The sequence below is a fragment of the Chiloscyllium punctatum genome, chromosome 32 (assembly GCF_047496795.1).
Source record: "Chiloscyllium punctatum isolate Juve2018m chromosome 32, sChiPun1.3, whole genome shotgun sequence".
NCBI lineage: Eukaryota > Metazoa > Chordata > Chondrichthyes > Orectolobiformes > Hemiscylliidae > Chiloscyllium > Chiloscyllium punctatum.
The window spans coordinates 32,214,980-32,237,931 of NC_092770.1; the positions used below are offsets into that span (position 1 = coordinate 32,214,980).

Below are 22,952 nucleotides of genomic sequence, written 5' to 3' on the forward strand. Positions count from 1 at the left end.
AGTGGGAGGAGATTGAAGCGGAGCGGGCGGGGTCAGGACTGGGAGGGGGTGGAGCTATGATGCGAGCAGGCGGGGTCGGAAGTGGAAGGGATGGCTCAGGAGCGTAGTGGGCGGGACAGAACGTGGAGAAAGCGGGATCGTGGTGGGATGGCTTCATGCAGAGTGGGCGGGGTCTGATGTGGAGGGGGCGGGGTCCGAAGTCGAGGGGGCGGGGTCCGGATCAAACAGCGTTCAAGAAACAAAAGGAGCGGGAGCCGCAGTGGAGTGGGCGTGGCCATGCGTACGATGGGCGGGTCTGGGCACGAGTAGGCGGTGCCCTGTGAAATGGGTGGAGCGCGGAGTGGAGTGGGCGGATGGGTGCGACAGTGGCCTGAGTGGGCGTGGTTTATCATTCTCGCGGGATTATGCAGATGAGCAGCGCCATGGCTCCCAGGGCGATGGGATAGCGAGCGGGAGGAGGAGAAGGCCAAGGCCCTCAGACAGGCAGAAGATGGCGGATGCCAAGCAGAAGCGGAACGAGCAGCTGAAGAGCGGTGGCTTGGCTCAGAGACCGAGCTCGAGCCGCCCGTCCTCAAGAAGAAGAAAACTAAGGTCAAGTTCGACGATGGCGCCGTGTTCCTGGCCGCCTGCTCGAGCGGCGACACAGACGAAGTGAAGAAGCTTTTGGACCGCGGCTCGGACATTAACTACGCCAATGTGGATGGACTGACCGCCCTGCACCAGGTGAGAGCACGGGCCCGGCGGCAGCTGGCTCAACCAGCACTGGGAGCAGGCCCGGTGAACCAGGCCGCGGGCCTTCAGCACCGCCCCATCACCTGGAGCTGCCATCCCGGGACCCGAGATTGGCCGCATTCTCTTTCCCCCCCACCCCCCACCGTCTTATACGGCTCCTCTCCTCCTCCAACCCCCCCCCCCCCCGCCCTATACGTCTCCCCCCCCCCCCCCACCCCCAGCACGTTATACAACCCCCACCACCCCCACGATGAGATACACCCCACCTTCACCCTGTTACACCCACCCCCCCACTGCCCCTTCACCCTGTTACACCCACCCCCCCACTGCCCCTTCACCCTGTTACCCCCCCCCCCCGCTACACCCCCCCACCCCCCCCTGCTACACCCCCCCACCCCCCCCTGCTACACCCCCCCACACCCCCCTGCTACACCCCCCCACACCCCCACCCCCCCTTCACCCCGCTACACCCCCCACACCCCCCCCCCCTTCACTCTGGTACACCCACCCCCCCCCTTCACCCTAGTACACCCACCCCACCTTCACCCTAGTACACCCCCCCCCCACCCCCCCTTCACCCTGGTACACCTACCCCCTTCACCCCCCCCCCCGCAACACCTACCCCCTTCACCCTGCAACACCCCCCCCACCCCCCTTCACCCTGCAACACCCACCCCACCCCCCCCTTACCCTGCAACACCCACCCCACCCCCCCCCTTACCCTGCAACACCCACCCCACCCCCCCCTTACCCTGCAACACCCACCCCACCCCCCCCTTACCCTGCAACACCCACCCCACCCCCCCCCTTACCCTGCAACACCCACCCCACCCCCCCCTTACCCTGCAACACCCACCCCACCCCCCCCTTACCCCTGCAACACCCACCCCACCCCCCCCTTACCCTGCAACACCCACCCCACCCCCCCTTACCCTGCAACACCCACCCCACCCCCCCTTACCCTGCAACACCCACCCCACCCCCCCCTTACCCTGCAACACCCACCCCACCCCCCCCTTACCCTGCAACACCCACCCCACCCCCCCCTTACCCTGCAACACCCACCCCACCCCCCCCTTACCCTGCAACACCCACCCCACCCCCCCCTTACCCTGCAACACCCACCCCACCCCCCCCTTACCCTGCAACACCCACCCCACCCCCCCCTTACCCTGCAACACCCACCCCACCCCCCCCACCCCCCCTTACCCTGCAACACCCACCCCACCCCACCCCCCTTCACCCTGCAACACCCACCCCACCCCACCCCCCCTTCACCCTGCAACACCCACCCCACCCCACCCCCCCTTCACCCTGCAACACCCACCCCACCCCACCCCCCTTCACCCTGCAACACCCACCCCACCCCACCTCCCCTTCACCCTGCAACACCCACCCCACCCTACCCCCCCACAACACATACCCCTTACCCCCCCACAACACCTACCATTTATCCCCCCACAACACCTACCCCATACCCCCCTTCCCTCCCCTTCACCCTGCAACGTCCACCCCCCCTCCCCCCTGCACTTTCTGCTGCTCCCAAAAACCTCCCCTCTCAAACACATTCAGTGGCTCTTGCCTCCCACTCCCTCTCCCCATCACCCTTTCTCCCCACCACACTGTCCCCACACGATTTGCCACCCTGCTTCCCCTCCCTTACTCCTCCCTGCCCAGTATCACCCATCACACCTCCCTCACTTGTATATGCTACCTGCCTATGTTATGCTTCTCTATTCTGCTTTCACACTACCTGATATCCCCACCCTGTCCCCTTCTGGCCTCCCTCATGTCATCCTCTTCAGCCCCCTACATTCAGCACCCTCAATACCCCTTCCTCAAGCCCTACTGCACCTCAGCTCACCACTTCCATCACCTCAGTACCACTTGTCTGATTCCTAATTTTCTCTTCCCTATCACCCACCTTACTTTGACCTTCTCACCATTACCTTTCGAACTGCCTCATCTCTTTACCCTCATCCATTCTCTAACTTTTCCACACAATTCCCAGACTGACTGCCCTTTCCCAAAATTCCTGCTTTACGTTCACACTGTTCCTTTTGTTCTCACCACTCGGCAACTCTTTGCCCATTTTCATTCCATCTCTTCTTAGGTGGAGATTTACTGTTGTTTAGTCACTAATGGTGTGGAGATGTTTAATTTGCTTTAATTGAATGATAGGATTTGGAGTGACAGTTCAGCTATGCCAGAAACAAAGCTAAATCTTGCTGCTCACTTGACCAGTGACTGGGCAGGAGTGCTGTCTCTGATAACAAGATGCTATCGTTTGCCTGAGGCTGGGACTAAGGGATATGCATTGCCACTCTACACTGAGGGTGAGGGAGTTTGCAGCATTGCTGTAGACGGCCATTATGATTTGGGCTTGGGTTGAGTCTCCTAAATTACCCCCTTTCTACTTTCCTGAGCTTCACAGCTGCTGTGGAAAAAGGCTTTCAAAGCAGTTGCAATGAATTTGGGGTGTAAACAGAGTCTGAATGCTGAGTGACAGCTCTGTTGACCACAACTCAAACCGCTTTGTTACACCACAAGTATAAGTTTATGAACTTTTGCACCCTTTGGTAGTTTGAATTGCTTAAGAAGTTCAGTGGTTTTCTTCCTGTATTGTGAAGGCTGTTGGAGCCCATCGATGAAGGATATTGTGTTCAGTTGTTTCACAAGTAGATTTCCACAGTTATGTTACTGTTTCTTCCATTGACAAAAGTGTAATGGTTGAGTGTCTTCCATCTCCTCCACATGAAATTGCACTTTCTTCATTTGCAGTGAGATTGTGTAAGGGACGTTGAGTAGTCTTCTGTGTTTCTAATGCATGCTGTCATTTCAATTTTAGATTTGTGATAAAGGCTGTCTAAGATGTGTTAGGTTTGCTCTTGAACAGAATTTTAATGTTACATTTCTCAGCGATACTAAAACAAGCTGAACAAATGCGAAGTCCTTTACCTTGGCAGGAATTGATTGCTTAACAGCTTTCACTGAAGTATTGCAACTATACAAAATGCAGCAATAAAGTTTTTAGCTTGTCATAACTCTGAGATCAACCTACACGTTGGAATCTTTAAATGTCTGACTGTTTTCAGATTTGTGCATATTTACCATTTGATGGCAGTTGTCATTGTGATCCCTGTGCTCAGAATTGGAGCAAGTATTGATTTTTGTGATTACACTTCAGGTATTCAAGACTTGTGTAAAGATTTGTAGCTTGGGTGCCGGTTGTCGTGGTTGTGCATATGTTCATTGAGATGCGAAGTTGATTTGCAGACGCTTTGTCCCCTGTCTTATTGACATCTTCAGTGCTGTGAAGCTTCACAGGAGGCTCCAAAGCACTGAAAATGTCACCTAGACGGGGGAACGAAATGTTTGAAAATCAACTTCCCAGCTCAGCAAACATACCTGTAACCATGACACTTCAGGTAAATTGACGTTGGTCATCTTGCTGTTTATTGAGCAATCACTACTATGCCATGGCTAACCACTGTTAAAATTAATAATTTAATACAATGTTAAGGTTTGCTTCATTGATATTCACACGTTTATGCAACATAGGGTATGTATGTGTTTGACTATAACCTGGTTCAGTTTCTAAGTTTGCTGGTAAAAACAATGACTGCAGATGCTGAAAATCAAATACTGGATTAGTGGTGCTGGAAGAGCACAGCAGTTCAGGCAGCATCCAACGAGCAGCGAAATCAACATTTCGGGCAAAAGCCCTTCATCAGGAATAAAGGCAGTGAGCCTGCAGCATGGAGAGATATCATTTATTGTATCCGTTGCTCCCGATGTGGTCTCCTCTACATTGGGGAGACTGGGCGCTTCCTAGCAGAGCGCTTTAGGGAACATCTCCGAGACACCCGCACCAATCAACCAAACCGCCCCGTGGCCCAACATTTCAACTCCCCCTCCCACTCTGCCGAGGACATGGAGGTCCTGGGCCTCCTTCACCGCCGCTCCCTCACCACCAGACGCCTGGAGGAAGAACGCCTCATCTTCCGCCTCGGAACACTTCAACCCCAGGGCATCAATGTGGACTTCAACAGCTTCCTCATTTCCCCTTCCCCCACCTCATCCTAGTTTCAAACTTCCAGCTCACTTACTGTCTCCTTGACTTGTCCGACCTGCCTATCTTCTTTTCCACCTATCCACTCCACCCTCTTCTCTTTGACCTATCACCTTCATCTCCTCCCCCACTCACCCATTGTACTCTATGCTACTCTCTCCCCACCCCCACCCTCCTCTAGCTTATCTCTCCATGCTGCAGGCTCACTGCGTTTATTCCTGATGAAGGGCTTTTGCCCGAAACGTTGATTTCGCTGCTCGTTGGATGCTGCCTGAACTGCTGTGCTCTTCCAGCACCACTAATCCAGTATTCTAAGTTTGCTGGCTGAGCTGGAAGGTTTATTTTCAGATGTTTCATCACCATAGTAGGCAACATCAATGAGGAGAAAGAACTGCAGATGCTGGAGATTAGAGTCGAGGGTGTGGTGCTGGAAAAGCACAGCAGGTTAAGCAACATCAAGCAGAATCGACGTTTTGGGCAGAAGCACTGGTGTTATGTCCCTCATTCTGTTTGTGTCTTCTTATTTCTTAAGGTGGGTGATATCATTTCTGGTTCATTTTCTCAGAGGATGGTAGATGGGGTCCAAATTGATGTGTTTATTGATGGTGTTCTGGTTAGAATGCCAGGCCTTTCAGAATTTCCGTGCGTGTCTCTGTTTAGCTTGAACTCAGATGGCCACATTACCTTACATCAAAAACATCTCTGACATGATTTCCAGACTACTCAGACTCCTTGGTATCATGGTAGCCCACAAATCTACCAACCCACTTAAACAGTGGCTGATGAGCCTAAAGGACCCTATTACAAACAGCCAGCAAAATGAATATCATTTACAAAATACTTTGCAAGAACTGTAACAAACATGACATCGGACAGACGGGCAGAAAGCCACCCACCAGGAAACATGAACACCAACTAGCTACAAATAGACGTGACCCACTATTACTAGTATCCTTATATGCAAATGAAGGACACCATTTCAACTGGGACAACACATCCATCACAGAATCCTAGAGGCCTGGTATCATAACAATATCCATCAATACGCATGTTGATTTGGACTCCAGTTATCATCCTCTGAGAAAAAGAACTGGAAATGATATCACCCACCTTAAGAAACCAAGACACACAAACAAACCTTCCTGAAAACTGCTATAACCTGGTGTCATGTGACTTCTGACCTTATCTACCCCAGTCCAACACTGGCACCTCCACATGAAGAACATGTGGGAGCTGCAAAATCGCATTGTCTGTACATCATTCTGCAGTACCTGACATTATAAGAAAGCAGATGTAGAATGAAAGTTTGTATCACAAAACACTAGATAGAAATGTAGTCAAAAATGTTAAATGTTTCCTTATAAAGGTAAATGAAGCTTATAGTACATGGCAGTGTGATTCATAGTTTTCACTGCATGGTGCCGGTTTGATGATATCAGTTGGGCGGATACATTCCACCCTGCCATGCTTTGCAGTGTGCATTCCTGAGATGACAGACAATGGAAACCATGGTTTAGGATGGATACATTCTTTAGCTGCTAGGTTTGAAATGACCTCTGTTTGAGGATGTACATTTTGTTGAAAAGTGGGAATGATATATACATGAGACGTCTGATTTACTTGTACATTGTAATGTTAGTTTACTGCAAACTAGTAAGTTGAAGTCTTTTCAAATATAAGTTTTGGGACCAGATCTGTTGAGTTGTTTTGACTGACTATTAGCAGCAAGAAGACAGCTGAAATATAAGGCAACTTCAAAATTTCACCCTGATGTGAGCTTTGCGGAAGAATGCAGTGAATCGAGTTTTGATCATCGATGTAATAGGGATGTTTTATTCAAGAGGTTTTTCCCTTACAAATTAGGGAAATTATTTTTCTGACTTTACTAGGGTACCTTTTTAAATGGACAGAATTTCAGCACTTTGAAACATAGAAATATACCAATGTTAATCATTGTCATGGATGACAGGGCTGAAGTGAAATATTAGTGCTGGCTGACAGTTGGCAAATGGCTTACAAACCCAGCTGAGCTTTGAGGACAACAGGTGGGCAGACTGTTGGTCCGAATAATCACCCTGACTTTTAAGGCTTTTTTGCCTTTCTCTCTGGCTGTTTTTGGTGAAAAGGTCATTATGCAGTTTTTTATGATGAATAAACATTTTGGTTGCAGCTGCACATCTGCTTCCTGTGAACTTGAGTCAATGATGCAGATCCTTGTGAAGGTTTTTAGATTCTTTGAAATTTGAGTTTTGACCCATGTGTGAATGGAAGCAATGGAATTGTTGAGTTTCTCACCTTTTGTGCAGTATACGAGCCAGATGTTCTGACACGATCTCCTGTCCATTTCAGCTGATGTGATACTTTAAATGGCTTTTCTACTTAGCATACCTGCATCTCTTGTTTGCTTTTTTGTCCTTTGATCTAAAACGTTGCTGGTATTTGTGGGTTGTCTAGTTTCAGAGAATGACTGACCAATAGGAGGAACTTACAGTTAGGTCTGAAATCCAGTTTCTTTAACTCTACTCAGGAACATATGAAATGGGCAGAAATTTTCCCTGGAGTGATGGAGGCTGAGGAGTGACCTTTATACAGGCTTACAAAATCATGAGGGGCATGGATAGGGTAAATACACAAGGTCTTTTGCCAGGGTAGGGGAATCCAGAACGACAGGGCATAGGTTTAAGGCTAGAGGGGAAAAATTTAAAAAAGACCTAAGGGGCAACTTTTTCATGCAGAGGATGGTTCGTGTATGGACTGAGCTGCCAGAGGAAGTGGCTGAAGCTGGTACAATTAGAGCATTTAAAAGGCATGTGGTTGGGTATGTGATTAGAAATGGCTTAGAGGGATATGGGCCAAGTGCTGGCAAATGGAACGCGATGAGGTTAGTATTTCTGGTTGGCATGGAAGAGTTGAACTGAAGCGTCTGTGTATGTACTGTACATCTCTGACTCTAGATCATACATTACTTTGAGGCTTCTCTACCATTCAATGCATTGTGGTTGGTCTATTTGTGTTTTGAATTTCATACTCGTTCTGTCATCAAAAACCTTTTGATTCCTTTGTCTAACAACAATCTATCTCTGAATATGTTTAATGACCTGACTTCTGAGGCGGAGTTCCAAAGTTGCACAATCATCAGAGAGAAAAAAGTTTCTCTCGAACTGTCCTTAATAAATTGACTCTTAATTTTAAACATAGTTCCCTAGTTGTAGTCTGACCCATAAGGGAAAACATCATTTTCATGTCCATCTTATCAAGGCTATTTGGGATCTTAAACAGCCAAATCAAATCACCCCTCACTCTTTTGAACTCTACTGGGAACAAGAACAGTCTGTCCAGCTTACTGTCATAGAACATAGTCGTCACTGGGCTAGTTTAATCCATTTTTTTTTACTGATTTCTGGTTTCACAATTTGACAATATTAGCCCGGAGTTTTGATTTTATTATCCCAGTGACGTTGCGCTATCTACTTAGTTTTCCCAGTGAGCACCTGTGGTTGTGTCACCCCTTATTGTCATAAATGTTCATTCCAGTTAACCTTCTCCAAACCATCTCCAGTGAAAACTAAGTGAGCAGCCTGAAGAGTTACATAATCCTAAAATCATTGTCATAATTTTAGAATCAGAAAGCTGCGAAATGAGGGATATTTGCCAATCATTTTCAGCTTTGTGAGCTGTCCTCTCATTTGTACCAATTAGTATTTAATCCTTAAGGAGATATTTGATAACTCTGGAAAATAGGGTGAAATTCAACAAACTTAACACAAGCAAAAAGGTTTGTCATATTTGTTTGCTGCATTTGCCTGTAATGTGAAGTAGTTGTGCAGCTGCATTGGTTGACAGTAATTTCTTAGTTGAAAATGTGTTGCTGGAAAAGTGCAGCAGGTCAGGCAGCATCCAAGGAGCAGGAGAATCGACGTTTCGGGCATGAGCCCTTCAGGAATGCTGCTGCACTTTTCCAGCAACACATTTTCAGCTCTGATCTCCAGCATCTGCAGTCCTCACTTTCCCCTCAGTAATTTCTTAGTAAAAAGAAGTGCACTTAATTTGTCTTCATGAATGATTCTAGCTTGCTTTTGAGCTCTGCTTTTGCCTATTGTGTACATTAATCTATGACTGTAGGGTAGTGCAGCAGATATCAGCGGTTTAAATGGCTAGATTTCATTTCAGAATGCTGCATATGTCAATTTAAATGGTGGTTTTATCTTGGGCAGAAATAATTCATTTCTGGAAATGCAGTTTCAGAATATGCAATCATGGTTCTTTTAAATTCATTCGAGGGATCAGGGCATCACTGGCTTGGCTAGTATTTATTGCCCATTCCCAATGACCAGAGGGTGGCTTAAGAGTCAACTACTGTACATCGCTGCAGATCTGGAGTAACATGAAGGCCAGGCTGCGTAAAGGTTGTGGAATGCCTTCCCTGAAGGACATTGTCAAAAACCTATCCAGTTTGCAATCAACAGTGGTTACCGAGTCACCATTGGGCTAACCTAATCCAGATTTTTTTCATTGAATTCAGATTTCATCATTTGACAAGGTGGGCTTTGAGCCCATGTTCCAGAACATAAGCCCAGAGGTCTGATTTAGTCGCCCAGTGACATTGCACTATTTATTCAGTTTTCCCAGTGAGCACCTGTGGTTATATCCCCTTAATAATGAATTGTAATTGATCCTTACTATGTTCAATAGTATGGTAAGTTAACTAGTTATACAAACATAGCTCAAAGATACAAACCACCTTGACACAGTTGAAGTGGTCAGCATTGTTCATATCCCAAAGATACATTTTAAAAAGTTTGGCATACTACTCGACTGATACCTGTGATAATTGCCAACCAGAATGAGCGCTATCCTGGTAAGCCATATGTCGCACACTGTCTTTCACCTTTTGTCCCATTCCCAGCTTAAATTTCAAAACTGAGATATGGATAAATGGCAGAACCTATTGCATTGTATTTGAGAAATTCTGTCACATGGAGTTAAGATAAAGGTCAATGTAAGTCTGATTAGGAGGTGGCTAATTTTCAAAATTGTGCTCCTTCAGATTTATTTGAATGTCTGTAAGTACTCTAAGATTAATTAATTGCTTGGCTGTAATGTCTTTGGTACCACATGCTGTTAGCCTTGCATGTGGTAAGTAGTGCAAACAAGAAAACTTGTATTTATACATACTGTTCGGCCTCCAATGTCATAAAACACAGCATAATAACTTAGTCACATTTGAAATTCGATCACGTCTGTTGACAAATATAACAGCCAATGTGAGTTTGCACACAGCAAGATCCCAAAACTGATGGTTGGCAAAATCAGTTGATTTTTATTTTAATTTTATAGTACTAGATCCAGTAGTAGTACTTGGCTAATTAATATTTGTTGGATGTACAAAAGTATACTAAACTGAAAATTAGCAGTTCAGCAGAACTTGGCAAAAAAGACTTGTGCAAGGTTAAACTCTTATTCCAAATTGGGTTTCACTTCTGCTTACCTTGTCAGAAGGGCTTAAAAGTTATTTGAAACCCCAACTTAGATTCTATCTCTGGAAGCATGCTACTTAGCTACAGTTAAAAGCAGTTCATATGTTTCTAAACATGGAAAATTGCTTTTGGTGGATGGGGGTAGCTGTAAAACATTGGACTGCAGGCAATGTTGAAGCATTTGCTCTCAGAAGTTAATGCTTGGCACCCTTCTTAAGCAAATTTGAGCAACTTTGATTCTAATGTTTCTACTGTGCAAGATGTTACCACATACTCTCTTCACATTTTAGGAAAGTATCCTGAGTTCATGGGAGAAGTTGTCAGCTGTGGTTCACAAAATAATATGATCACATCTGGGTAGAAGTTTTGAGTTAACTTTCCACTGAAGGTTTGAAGCACAGGAATCGAGACTGACTGTCCAGCCCAGTACTGAAGGAGAATTGCACTATCAATGATGCCATATTTCAAATAAGCCTTGAAACTGAACCTCCTCTGACCCATCGGGTCAATGCAGGAGGTGCATATACTATTTGAAGGAAACAAGTGCATTTTCCCCTTATGTTGTGGACCAATATTTTATCCCTCATGATACGCATGAAAAAAATAGATAATCTGGCAGTTATCAGATTATTTTGTGATTATTTTGCTGTATGTAAATTAGCTGCCAGTTTCCTACATTATTATGGTTACTGCACTTAGGAAGTATTTCTATAGCTAAGTGCTTTTAGAAGGCCTAAGGCAAGAAATATAATATTTTTAAAAATTTGAGCATTTCTGGAGTGAATTTCTGGTTTGTTTTCCACCAAACTTAATGAGAACAAGTTGGAAAGACCGTACTGTATGACTAAAAATTTGGCCATTCAGCCCATCAGACCTTTGCCAGTCTCCCTGGATGACTTGATTTTGTTTGTGGATTTGTTTGGTAATGTGTGCTTCATGTTTTAAGGGTGTTCAGATAATACAAAAGAGGTAATAACCATTATGCACAGAGCACTTCTGGTTGTCACATATGGATCTTCATTCAATGGTTATCATTGAGTGTTTGCAACCCAATAGCAAACCAATGTTCATGTAAGTCTGCGAAATTCTGCACAACAGCAAGCAAGCAAAAGGTAGTTTGGTCTGATGTGTCCACACTCTTCCGAAGTAGTTGTTTCCGAAGTAGAATACAATAGGCTTGAAATCTGGGATGGGACACCCAGATCTACTGGGGAGAGAGGCCATACAGGTTTCAGGTGCCATGCATGAACTGAGGTTGTATTTTTGTATTTGTTGAACTTTCTTTAATTGAAATGCTGTGTTTGTTCTTTGAATTTTAATTGAATTGTAGTTGTGCAGCATTCAGAACTTGGTGCAAAATCCTAATAACTTCATATTAAGGGATCTGTGAAATGCAGTAAATTGCTTCTAAATCTTTCCAGTTGCCAATGAGAAGGAACCAACACTGCTGGTGTCAAGCGATGTCCCACCCTCCAACCCTTCTCCGGTCCATTGAAGACATTGTTGTTGCTTCCTTTTCCTTAGTAATTAGAAAGAAATTATCAATTTTGTTTCTAATTTCCACCCTGCTGTCATGGCAACCGGGAAGGTGGTTTGAAGTGTGTCTACTTCAATGCATCTGGGATAAGGTGGGTGAACTTGCAGCATGGGTTGGTACCTGGAACTTCGATGTTGTGGCCACTTCAGAGACACAGAGCAGGGTCAGGAATGGTTGTTGCAGGTTCTGAGATTTAGGTGTTTCATGAAGAACAAAGATGATAAGAGGGAGAGGTGTGGCACTGTTAGTCAAGGACAGTATTACGATGGCAGAAAGGATGTTTGAAGACTCATCTGCTAAGGTAGTGTGGGCTGAGCTTAGAAGCAGGAAAGAAGAGGTCACCCTGTTGGGAGTTTTGTGTAGGCCTCTGAATAGTTCCAGGGATAGAGAGGGAAAGAGGGCAAAGATGATTCTGTATGGAAACAAGAATGACAGGGTACTTGTTATGGGGGACTTTAACTTTCCAAATATTGATTGGAAATACGATAGTTTGAGCACTTTAGATGGGTCAGTTTTTGTCCAATGTGTGCAGGATGGTTTCCAGACCAAGCATGTAGACAGGCCAACAAAGGGTGAGACCACACTGGATTTGGTAATTCATAATGAACCTGGCCAGGTCTTAGATTTGGAGAGAGGTGAGAACTTTGGTGATAGTGACCACAATTTGGTTATGTTTAGTTTAGCAGTGAAAAGAGGTATATACCACAGGGCAAGAGTTACAGCTGAGGGAAAGGCAATTATGATGCAATTAGCCAAGATTTAGGATGCCTAGGATATGGCAGGAAACTGCAGGGAATGGGCACAATTGAAATGTGGAGCTTATTCAAGGAACAGCTACTGTGTGTCCTTGATCAGTATGTACTTGCAGGAAGGGAGGATGTGGTCGCGCAAGGGAGCCGTGGTTTACTAAGGAAGTTGAATCTCTTGTTAAGAGGAAGAAGGCGGCTTATGTTAGGATGAGACGTGAAGGCTCAGAGCACTTGAGAGTTCTAAGTTAGCCAAGGAAGACCTAAAGAGAGCTAAGAGTCAGTCAGGGATGTGAGAAGTTGTTTGCAGGTAGGATCAAGGAAATCCCTAAAGTTTTCTATAGGTTATTAATCAGGAATAAAGAAATGACTAGACTGAGATTAGGGCCAATCAAGGACCGTAGTGGGAAGTTGTGCGTGGAGTCCAAGGAGATAGCGGAAGTGTTAAATGAATATTTTTCATTGCTATTCACACTAGAAAAAGACACTGAAGTCAAGGAGAATACTGAGGTACAGGCTATTAGACTAGATGGGATTAAGGTTCACAAAGGGGAGGTGTTAGCAATTATGGAAAGTGTGAAAATAGATTTCTCCCCTGGACTGGATGGGATTTATCATAGGGTTTTCTGGGAAGCTAGGGAAGAGATTGCAGAGCCTTTGGCTTTGATCTTTGTCGTCATTGTCTACAGGAATCGTGCCAAAAGACCGGAGGATAGCAAATGTTGTCCCCTTGTTCAAGAAGGGGAGTAGAGACGAGCCGGGTAATTATAGACCAGTGAGCATTAGTTGGGTTGTCGGTAATGTGTTAGAGGTTATAAGAGGATTTATGATCGAGAGGCATAAGTTGATTAGCGATAGTCAACACCTTTTGTGAAGGGTAGGTTGTGCCTCTCGAAACCATTTGAGTTCTTAGAGATGGTGACCAAATAGGTCGATGAGGGTAAAGTGATTGTGTATATAGATTTCAGTAAGGAGTTTGATAAGATTCCCCATGGTAGGCTATTTCACAAAACCCGGAGACATGGGATTGAGGGTGATTTAGTGGTTTAGATCTAAAATTGGCTAGCAGAAAGAAGAGAGGGTGGTTGATGGAAAATGTTCATCATGGAGTTCATTTACCACAAAGATCTGTTTTGGATCCACTGCTGTTTGTCATTTAAATAAATGACCTGGATGAGGGTGTAGAAGGATCGGTGAGTAAATTTGTGGATGACACCAAGGTCAGTGGAGTTGTGGACAGTTCCAAGGGATGTTGCAGGTTACAGAGGGCCATAAGCTCCAGAGCTGGGCTGAGGGGTGGCAATTGGAGTTTGATGTGGAAAAATGGAAGGCGATTCACTTCGGAAGGTGCAGCAGGCATAAAGAGTATGAGCTAATGTCAAGATTCTTGGCAGTGTACATGAGCAGAGGGATCTTGGTGTCCATATACAGATCCCTGAAAGTTGCCAACCAGATTGATAGGGTCGAAAGGCATTTGGTGTGTTCGCTTTTCGTGGTTGAGGGATCGAGTTTCGGAGCCATGAGATCATGCTGCAGCTGTACAAAACTGGTATGACTGCAATTGGAGTATTGCGTGTAGTTCTGGTCACTGCATTGTATGAAGGATGTTGAAGTTTTGGAAAGGGCTCAGAGGAGATTTACTAGGATATTGCCGAGTATGGAAGAAAGGTTTTATGAACAAAGGCTGAGGAACTTCAGAGAAAAATGTTGAGAGGTGACTTAACTGAGACATATAAAATAATCAGAGGGTTAGATCGTTGGACAATGAGAGCCTTTTTCCTCATGGTGATGGTGAGCAGAGGGGACACAGCTTTAAATTGAGGGGTGATAGATATAGGACAGATGTCAGCGGTAGTTTCTTTACTCAGAATAGTTGGGGGCATGGACTGCCCTGCCTGCAACAGTCGTAGACTCACCGATGTTAAGGGCATTTAAATGGTCAGTCGATAAACATGGATGAAAATGGAATAGTGTAGGTTAGATGGGCTTCAGATTGGTTTCTCAGGTTGGCGCAACGTCGAGGGTTGAAGGGCCTGTACTGTGCTGTAATGTTGTATGTTCACCTGGTCCTTCTCTGACGCCTTCCTTCCTTTCCTTAACATCAGTGTTTTCATTCTGGGGATACTGATATGCATTACAAACCCTGTCAATCCCCTCCATTACCTGCCTACATCCTCACACTACTACATGTCAGGACTCTATTCAAATCTCCCAGTTTCTTTGTTGCATCTGTTCTGATGATATGACATTTGACATGGGGGTGTTCAGAATTATCCACCTTTTCCTTCAAAAGAGAATTCTATCTCCACGTTTGACAGGGCCATTTGCAGTGTCTGCCCATTGCCTTTATTTTTGCCCTCAACCCTTCTCATCCTTCCCACAACACCTGTAAGATCCTCATTGTCCTCCCTTTACACCCATCAGCATTCGCATCTCAAACGTAAGCTGCCATTTCCACTGTGTCTAGTGGGATGCTCCCACCAGTTTTGAATTCCCCTCTGTTAGCATTTTGTAGTTGTCTTTCTCTCTGGCACATCCTTGCCCACTCCTGTTCCATTCCCATCATCATGACAACTTCCCATACAATCGTAGCAGTTACAACACTTGCCTGCTTACCATGTCCTTCCTCAGTTTCTGAGGCTCCAGATGGTGATTTAGCTGCATTTCACTCCATCTGATCTGTTGCCTTTGCTCTTATTGTAGTCACCTTTACATTGGGGAAACCAACTATAGGCTGGGCAACCATTTTGTGTAACATTGATGTTCGATCTGTAAAAATTACGTTGACTTCCAGTTGCCTGTCTCTTCAACACACCATTGTATTCCCTGACCAACATTTTTGTGTCACGCCTGCTGCAGTGCTCCAGTGAGGCTGTATGAGCTGGAAGGACGGCATCTAATTTTCTTTTTTGGAGACCCTGCAGCCTTCAGGACTTAATGTCAAATTCAATACTTTTGGAATCTGATCCCTTGCTCCATGTCCTTTACCAGTTCCAAATCCCAGGTCCTGTCATGACATGGGCTTCGTTCAGCCCATTTTCATCCACTCCTCATCTTCATTATTAACTTCTCTACTTCCCTGGCTTCCTACCCACCATCTACCTCACTTTTGTTTCATGCTCTCTTTGGGCTCTGTCTCCACTTATCCACTCAATCCTTTGCCTCCCACCCCATCATTTGCATATATACCACTTTTTTCTTGCCACTATCAATTCTGCAGTGTCATGAAATGCCAGCTTTGCTTTTTCTCTGCAGATGCTGCCAGATCTGCAGAGTTTTTTTTTTGACACTTTTTATGGGGTATGCGACATGCTGACAAGACCAATATTCACAGCCCAAGCCTAATTGTCCTTGAACTCAATGGTTTGCTGGGCCATTTAAGAGGCCAATTAAAAGTTACGAATAGGCCAGATTGGTAACTATGGTAAAAAGGAGATCAGTGAGCTGGATAGGTTTTTAATGCCCAAAGGTAGTTTCAATAATGGCATCCATGGAACCATCTATCGATTCAGGATTTAATAATTAAATCTGACAAGCTGATGTGTTGGAATTAAACTCAACTACCCAGTGCAATAGCTTGGGCTTCTAGATTACTAATCCAGTAATGAAAGTGCAGTGCCACCATATCTCCAATTGCAAAAAACAAATATTATTTTGGGTGACTCAAAAACAGAAATTGGTGGAAAAGTTCAGCAGGTCTGGAAGTTTCTTAGCTGCCGTCAGCTCTGAGGGAGGTCACTGGACCCAAAACATTAACTCTGATTTTTCTCCACAAATGCTGCCAGACCTGCTGAGCTTTTCCAGCAATTTCTGTTTTACTTTCTGATTTACAGCATCCACAGTTTTGTTTTTTAGTTTTGGATGATTTAGTTACCCACGAACAGAAAATAGGATGGAACATCTGTTTATGGTGATAAGTTGTTAGTTTTCCAAAACTACATGTTTGAGAATTTAAGTTTTGGTCCAGAATTTTATCTGGAAGAAAATGTACCTTTCAGTTTCAACATGGAATGTGTGTTTGGGTTTGTTAATTAATGATTTGTTGATTATTTGATGAATAGAGCTTGGTCTGTGTAAAAAAAAAACAATGTCATGAACTTGCCTTTTTCAGGACACAAAAAACTGCATTCTCAATCTGCATGATTACATTTATTATTGACTTGGTATTTTTTAAAAATGAGCAATCAACTCATCCACAAATAAAGCTGTATCTTTGCTTTACTCTTCTGCTTGTCGGATTTAGTGTAGTTCACATTTTTAACATGATCTTTTAGAAATGGAGAAATAATTACCATTAAAAGCACCACAGTTTTCTTTGGTGTGTACATGGTCACATACTCTTGAACAGCTTTGGATTGAGTTTAATTTCCATTAAATGCCAGTTCTGTTTGACCAAGCAGTTGGTATACTTTTATCATGTACATCTTTTTGGGTCTCAGGTCAAAATTGAAATGCATTTTTTAAGACATAGGTAAAACAGACATTCTTCACTGTTTTAACCTTCATCTTAATCCCTTGAGGTTTTCAACTAGCTACGTATGGTTAACTATCTTGATGTGAAAATTCCCAGTCAATTTAATGCTTATTTGTATAAATAAATTTTAGTAGAAAGACATGTTTGAGTGGATATTTCAGCAGATAACACCATTTGCACATCTGTGCTCATAGAAAGTAAACTATGCACTGAGTCATGCAAATCTTTCACATCAAAGAAAATCTGTGTTGTTGAGTGAAGGAGCACAAGCCATGAATGCTTTAAATGAAAACCAGCAATTCAAACTTGGCTGTCCGCCCTTGAATCAGCATGTCAGGTGCCTTAATATTCTTGCAACTTTGCATTGTTAAAATGTCTGTTGCTCTGTGTTTTTTCTCTTGCAATTATTTGATTTGCCTGAGCTGGTCACTTCTTTCAACTCCTACCTCAGCAGAAATTGAGCGAAAGAAGTGTTAGTAACTAGCTGATTTCTAAAAGGACTGACGACAGTTTGCAGACTTCATGAAGAGCAGCTTGTTTTGAAATATTCCCTGTTCAGGATCCAGGGTGTCAAATGTGGGATTTTCTGCAAAGTTCATGTTGCAAGTCTGTCATTGGAGTCACTTTTGGATTAATTGGAAATCAGTGGTCTTTCTCAACAAACAAACTATAAAATTGAGTGACTTTTCCTACTTAAATTGGCTCTGATGTTGAATGTTGAGTGTGTGGTGTTGGAAAAGTGCAGCAGGACAGGCAGCATCTGAGGAGCAGAAGAATCAACTTTTCAGGCATAACCCCTTCATGAGGAACTTATGACGTCCAGATGAAGGACTTATCCCCGAAACGTTGATTCTCCTGCTCCCCTGATGTTGCCTAACTTGCTGTACTTTTCCAGCACCACACTTGCGACTCTGATTTTCAGCATCTGCAGTCATTTTCCACTATGCTGTTGAATGGCCACAGGCAAGTCTGTTTGGTGTTTACTATTATGCTTGAGAACTCAGTTACAAGTTGTCACTGTTTAATTTGAGGTTGAGGAGAACTTTGATTCTGAACTGTCACGAGATGTTGGTACAACCGTATCTAGCTCCCTTCTGGTAGCTGACACAGTAATCCACAAAAAAAAGGCTTTGTTTTGTGACATGGTGCCTTCTTTTGCATGCTCTACTCCATCAACATTCAAAGTTAGCCAAAGCAAATACAAAAACAGCTCAGTGCTAATTATCTGAAGCTTGGTCCTCTTGATAGAGGAGAGTGTTGTGATTTAGCTTTTAAGTAGGGTGGAATGGAAACTCACATCAGAATTAAATTGGGAGCTGTGATGCCTGTAGTCTTATCTTAGTGAGCAGAAGCGTAAGGCTTTCAGCCTCCATTCTGTAGCACTTTCATCTCTGTTTAAAGGTCACTGATTCAGTCCTTATACCAGTTACTTGAGCACATGATCAAAGCTAACACTTCAGTACAGCATTGAGTGAGTGCTCCATTGTCCGAAATTCCATCCTGCAGACCATTCAGGAAAGGATAGTTCCCTTGTGCTTCGTTTGGTGTGAAAATCAAAACGTGGTTTAAAGAGCGAGAGGGATTGAGCAACCTTTGCTTATAAACAGTCATTAAAATATCATGTCATTAATGTAGGTTGGTTGTTTCACCCCATTGCTAACAGTTTGGATTTGCTGCATGCCCACCTTATATAGATGGTAATTGTAACGACAAGTGAAAATTCACTGTTAGCTGTTGCATTTCCCGACATAACAGCAGTGTGTATTTCTTGGCTGTGAAGTTTTTCAGATGCCCTGAGAGCAAGAATATTTTCATTAAAATTCATGTTTGTTTTCCTAAAATCTAAAATGTTTGTGTATTTGGGTGTGGACTTCTCTATACTGTAAGATATAGGAGTAGAATTAAGTCCATCACGTCTGCTCTGTCATTCAATCATGGTGATGTGTTTCTCAATCCCATTCTCCTACTGTCTCCCTCTACTCAAGAACTAATTTTTCTATATCTTAAAGAAACTCTGATGTGGAGGTGCCAGTGTTGGACTTGGTGGACCAAGTTTAAAAAATCTTACAACTTCAAAAGTTATAGTCCAAAAGTTTATTTGGAAATGTACTCTTTTGGAGCGCTGCTCTAAATTCTTTGGCTATAAATTCTGTGTCTTATGATCCTACTCCACAGCTATCTGATGAAGGAGCAGCACTCTGAAAGCTAGTACTTCCAAATAAACCTGTTGGACTATAACCTGGGTTGTGTGACTTTTAACTTTAAAGAAACTCAAAAACTTGGCCTCCACAGTCTTCTGCGCCAGTGAGTTACACAGTTTGTCCACCCCTTGCCTGAAGAAATTCCTCTTCATCTCAGTTCAAAAGACTTATCTCTTCACTCTGAGGCTGTGTCCTCGGGTGCTAGTCTCTCCTCCTGGAGAGTGGAAACATCTTCTCTATGTCCATTGTCTCCAGGCCTCTTAGCATTCTGTAAATTTCACTCTGATTCCCCCGTAAACCTTTAACATCAAATAGATGCAAGCAAATGACAAGCCTTTGGTTCCTGGGATAATTCTTGCGAATCTCCTGTGGTTCCCCCTCCAGGGACAGCACTTCCTCCTTTAGTTACGGGGTCCAAAGTTGCTTACAATATTTCAAATGCGATCTCTCCAGAGCCTCAACAGTACGTTCCTGATGTTGTGATCCACTCCCCTCAAACTTCTGCTTAAACATTATGATTCATTCAAGTTGAAGTGTTGAAGCAGCAGCATCATTTGTCAGATTGATGCAGAGGAGATTCAAGGCTGAAGATTAAAACTCTTACATTAATTTGCTTACACCTCTCATTGCTGTTGGGGGATTTATTGTTTTTAATGTGCATCAATATAATGGTGGGCCATGGCAACCATTGTGTTCAAACAGTACGTATAAGCAGGTGAGAAATACCGATCTAAATTGCACTAAGTTGCCTCGGTTTCATGGAGTAGCTTACCTGTGGTGGAGATGTGACTCAAGATTGGATGCTTCCCTCAAGATACCAGAGTCATCATTAGCATTTAAATAAGAAACATCATCAGGGTAGCTGCATTGGGTCTGTACTAACAGTGGTTGTCACTGGACCGCGGACTAACTGGTTCAAATCCCTGCTTGGCTAATGGTGAAATTTGAATTCACCAGAACACTTCGATACCATGAATGAAAGAAAAAAATCTTCATGTTCAATTTTTCTGTTTGTGCTTTATCTGCCTGTCTCAGTTGTGAATTGTTATTTCAGCATTTATCCTGTAGCTTTGCAATGCCATTGCCACCATGAAATCATGGTTTTGGACTGGTTAGGCTGCATACTAAACTGAGTTTCTGGCACAGATTTGCCCAGTAGCTCTTGTTAACTTGTATGTTTAAGTTTTACATCAAATAATAAAGTACAGCATGGACAAATTTACTAGTTCGCAGGAAATAAGCATTTGCATTTAAATTTTAAAATTTGCTGCACCATATGCCCTTGTCCTCTTTAGAAATGTTAATTTAGAAATGCCTGTATTCTAATGTGGACCAAGCCTTGCACAACCATCACTCCTCTGGTCACTGACCTGCACTTGCCCCAATTAAGCAATGCCTTGACTTTAAAATATAAATTGTTTTCAGAGCCCTCCATGGTCTTGTTGGCCCTTATCACTGTCATGTGCTTTAGCCCTGTAACCTTCAGTCTCTCCCTCTCTCTCGTCTTTAATTGCTGTTTTAAGTTGGATATATTGGTGACTGTGCCTTCAACTGTCCAGTCATAAACTCTGGAATTCCCTCTTGAAATCCTTTTGCCTCTCTTTCACTTGAAGTCACTTAAAATCTCCTTTTGACAAATCTTTTGTTTATTTTCTCTAGTATCTTTTAGCTTGGTATCAAACTTTGTTCAAGTGAAGTTCCTTTGTACACCGGTTTGTCTAAATATAAGTTGCTGCACATTCTTATCAGATAAGGTGATTTATTGATAAGATTGGTGCAGTTTGTCAAGTTTTGAAGGCCAATCTCGAAGAAACTGAAGAAATAGCTGAAAGAAGTACGGTAGTGCTGTGGGGAAATCAAGAAAGCATCAAAAGATATGCAAATAAAAGGGAAGGGAGAGGAATGGAGTTCCCTCGAACAAAGTTCATTTTGACTGATAAAGATCAGGGAGGGGGTGAGAGTTAGTTATGGGGAGAGGATTTGTAAATGCTGCAGCTACGTTCAAAGATTTAGTGCAAATAAATATAGATGATGCATATGTGATCTCTGAATGCTGTAGAAATAGCTTTGAAACTCGTGAACAAGTAAACTTTGCTAAATTACTGTTCTTCTAACCACACCAACTTGCCTTTTACTATTTAAAGATTTGACTTTATTAAAATTTCAGAAATTCAGCAGAAGAGGATGTCACAGATATTGGAATATAGAACTGTGAACTAAACATGCAACACTTGTAGATGGTGTTGAAAGATATGTGGGTGTTTGCTCCTCTGATGAGGGCTTCAGTTGATGTTATGATATGCTTTAAAGGCTCTTTGTCTTTGTGTATCACATGAAAACACAGACCATACTTTTAACAGTTGACAGAACTGCGCTGAGATGCAAAAGTTAGCAAATTCAGTTCAGTTTGCAGATTATAGCAGATTAACTATTACAACTGCTTGTATTTGTTTCAATTGCTGAATTTGCCACATCTGGTTACTATACCAGATGATATTTAGTAAAATCATGTAACTACAAAATTTTAGAACTTGTGTGCTGTGAAATTTGTTGAATTTTGCCTCCCAAGATTTCCAGGCTAATGTAAGTTTCATTATAAACTTCATTTTTTTTTTGATTAGATTATTTAGTGTGGAAACAGACCCTTCGGCCCAACAAATCCACACCAACCCGCTGAAGCGCAAACCACCCAGATCCATTCCCCTATACCTTTCATGGTAAAATGGTATTTTTATTCCAAAGCATTATAGAAAAACAACTTGGTTCAACAACTGATAAGTTGCTTGTATAAAGCCTTATATGGGTGGTTTATTTCAAATCTGTTTACGTCATGTATGCCTACAATTAAACTTGGTCACCCTTCCAAGAACGGTAGCTTTATGACGGGGAGCTGGCAGAGACAGCTATTATTCAATTTTTGCCAACATACCCGAGCAAAGGAGAGCTCCCATCGGGTTTAGCATTCTGTACAGCTACATTGGTGGGAGTTCACAGAATTTAACACTGCTAATTGAGGCATGGCAGTTGTGTCTTATGAGGGGGTTTAGTTTGATTTAGAAGAATGAAACTTGATCATCTTGAAGGTCTGAAGGGGACATATCAAGGAGGAGGGTCATTATCAAACTCAGCTCTGAATTCATATTTTTGAGCAAAGGAGTGAAGACTTTGGGTTGCAGAAAGAGGGGGACTGTAGCCACATTCTCATCAACCATGATCTTACAGAAAAGCAAGCAATTGTATATATGATTGAGGAACAGAAGTAGGCTGCTTGGTGCCTCGAGCCTGCTCTGTTAGTCAATAACATCATGGCTGACCTGTTTGTGTTCTGATTTCCACATTCTCATCTACCCCAGATGTTTGTTTTTCCCCGTTCCATGAATAATCTATTTACCTCTAACTTTGAAGTATGAAGGGACCTCATCTTCATTATCTTCTGAGGAAGAGATTTCATACATCCCTTGGAGAAGGATTTCCCCCTCATGCCCATCCTCAAAGGGCAACCCCTAATTTTAATGCAGTGGTGTCTAACTCTAGACTTGCCCATAAGAGGGTGCATTCATTTTGTGGCCACTTTGTCCAGATAGTTCAGGATCTGACAAGCTTCATTCAGGGTCACCTCTCACTACTTTAAATTCGACTGGAAATAAGCCCAACTGATTCTTATATGACAACTTTGTGATTCCTCTGAACTGCCTCCTGTGTATTTACATCCT

General features: G+C 43.5%; 1 protein-coding gene across 9 annotated transcripts in view; it reads left to right on the top strand.

Annotated features, from left to right (window-relative positions):
* The first annotated feature begins 399 nt into the window (after positions 1 to 399).
* Positions 400 to 22,952, top strand: part of ppp1r12a (protein phosphatase 1, regulatory subunit 12A) — a 190,001-nt gene continuing 167,448 nt past the window's right edge. For 4 of the 9 annotated variants that reach the window (XM_072552034.1, XM_072552030.1, XM_072552036.1 and 1 more), the window contains exon 1: positions 401 to 723. The gene's annotated coding sequence lies outside the window, so the exon portion shown is untranslated. Of the gene's footprint in view, positions 724 to 22,952 lie in introns of all 9 variants that reach the window. The other 5 variants (XM_072552031.1, XM_072552035.1, XM_072552038.1 and 2 more) reach the window with 3 other exon arrangements.